The sequence below is a fragment of the Austrofundulus limnaeus genome, unplaced genomic scaffold (assembly GCF_001266775.1).
Source record: "Austrofundulus limnaeus strain Quisiro unplaced genomic scaffold, Austrofundulus_limnaeus-1.0 Scaffold46, whole genome shotgun sequence".
Classification (NCBI taxonomy): Eukaryota; Metazoa; Chordata; class Actinopteri; order Cyprinodontiformes; family Rivulidae; genus Austrofundulus; species Austrofundulus limnaeus.
Window position 1 is genome coordinate 2,071,688 of NW_013952448.1, and position 2,856 is coordinate 2,074,543.

The window sequence follows — 2,856 nt, forward strand, 5'->3', positions numbered from 1 at the left end:
ATAATAATAATAATAATAATAACAATAATAATAATAATAATCTGAGGTAGTTACAGTTTTTCTCAGTAAAATGTTCTATACACTTGTAAAGATAAATAAGAGATGCAAACAAGAACAAATAGCAGCCATTTTTATTTCTAGTTGTTTTGAATGTGTTTATCCTGGCTGTGTGTTCCTTTGTAGTTTCATTCTGTAGTTATTTTGTGTCTCTTTACAGTCGTCCAGTGTGTCCTTGTGTCTCACTGTAGTCGTTTGGAGTCTCTTTGTGGTCACTTTGTGCCTTTTTATGTTTCTTTGTGATCATTGTTCATCTCTTTACGATCATTTTTGCCTCCTTTCTTTTGGTCTTTTTGTGTTTCTCTGCTGTCATTTCTTTTTTTTTTCTTTTTTCTTTTTGTCTCTTTTGTGCCATTTTCTATCTCTCRTGGTTTCATGCTTCTGCCTATGACCTTTCTGCATCTTGGCATGTGTGCACGAGCCCACCCGTGAGCGAACTTCCCCGAACCCTGTCTTTGTCTCGATACGTCTGAGACCCCTGCGCCCTTTTATTCCCAAAGTAGCGACACCCGAGTCTGAGTTCACCCTGCGTTTGTAGGAGTCAGGATGAGGACATGCTGGACTTTCGAGTTGTTGCAGGTCAACGAAAACCACCAGAGAGGAGAATAAGCAGCATTTATTTATAGGCAGGCCTCCATCCCGGCTCTTGCAGCAACACGGTGTGCTGTGTTTTCATCAAACGTGACACACAGCGTGGMAGAGTATAGCTAGTCTTGCTCCAGCCCCCTGTTCACAAATAGAATTCTGTTCACCTTACAAGCAGTAGTACGGTTTTGATCAAGGAAGGTTGGTTTTGTTTCTGCTGTGTGCTCTTTTTTTTGACAGCTCGAGGTGAGACCCCCACCACACACAGACACACACACACCCTCCCCGCCCCACAACCCTCGGCACCATCAGAAACACACATTGTTAATGGGAGTCTTTATGGCACCGCAGAGTTGTCATCACAGCCTATTTTTATTTCCGCAGCAGCCTCGCAGGATCAACGGCATGGCATTCAGAAGCTCACGCCGCTGACTCACAAACAGCGTGAGTTTGTAGAGCCTACACAAGTTCACAAGCTGCTCTGTCGCACATGTTGTCTGGCATCKTGCTTCTCTGCAGACACTGAACAAAAAGTAACAATCTATTTTTCATTAGCCTTTAGCTCGATGTGGYGGAGGTTGTTTGATTTCGGCATTGTTGCCTTTTGAGCTTTGACTCAACACATCAAAACTCCCACACTTCCTCGCAGCACCTAAAACTGTTAGTGGGTTTGTTGAGTCCTGATATTAAGAAATAAAAAAAGAAGAACAATATAAGCACCAGGGAAAAACAAATCCCAATAAACAAGTTTAACTTAAAGCACACACGTTTTTGGCTTGTAAAAATATAAGAAATGAACAGTTTGTATTGTAAATGAAACAAAATGTTGCCGTTTTGCTAATAAAACATAAATAGGGACAATGAAGAATATCAGCAGCATATCATATATTTTTAACCTTTGTAACTGTCATTTTTTAGTTTTTGTTGTTGTTGTTGTTGTTTGAATCCTTTTTTTTTTTGTTTCCTCTGAGGTCCATATATTGAAAACACAATACACATTTCAGTGTGTGTGTGTGTGTGTGTGTGTGTGTGTGTGTGTGTGTGTGTGTGTGTGTCTGTATGTTCCACACACCAGCCTGAGTGTGTAGTGAAATAGAAGTCCTCCTCTCTTAAGATGTCTGAGGACCTCGGGGGCTCAATATAATATTGTTGTTTTCTACTTATTTTCTAAGAATGTTCCATTCCCAGTAGTGTGTTTCCATCCAATATAATGCTGTTTATTGTGCTGGGAGGACAGGATATGTTTGCTTTGCAGTGTAAAGGATGTGTTTTGTGTCTCCAAGCACTCGAGGCTGTACACTGAATTCAGCCAAACTGCAGTGATGGAAAATACAAGTAAGGGTCCAAATGTGAGACGTTTCAGTACATAAACTTTTTGTATACTTTGCTCTTTTTGAAACATTTTCCCTTTGTGTTTTAACACATTGCATGCCCAGAGAGGTCTGAAGAGCAGAATCTTACTCGAAGCGCCATTTGCTTTCTAAATGATTCTGGTTTACTCGTTATTTTCATTTTTCTCATATTCAGGCATGTTGCCTGAGCAGCAAATTAGGGACAAATTGTTCCAATGAGTGTTTCATTAACTAATCAGTTTAAGTTAACCTTAGGCTAAAACCACATTAGGAATAGTATTTATTTTCAATTATGTTTCTTGAGTAGACGCAGTTAACATATTACAGTTGATATTTGGGCATCTTGCTGGTTGTTGTGTGCTTCCACGTTTGCAAAGTAATTAATTCTAAATCAATGTTGTTGTTTTTCTCCCTCTCGCCTCTCAGACTTATCAGATTTATTCATTCCCCCTATTTATACAGAGTTYTCGACACATTTATCAGCAGCAACATATGGTGTATACAATGATATTCATAAGCAGAACTAAACAAGTGCATATGGACCAGAATATACTGTACGTTTGTGGGGGTTTATCTTGTTTAGTTCAACGGCACCATGATGTTATAAAATACCAATTGTAGATTTGAAACCCTTCTTGTTTGGGTTATAAAAATACAATATTTTATCTACTGCTGAAAAAACACGGAATATAGGTGAGACAGATGACTAAGGTGGCTTACACGGAATAAGAAAATGTCTCAGATAATGCTTACATTGTGACTTAAAAGGGATCCCCGATTAGTTGTAACATTAGACTTTATTTGATAAACATATACTTTAACTGTAAAATAAAGGCAGTAAAAATATTGTAGGCTGTTTAGT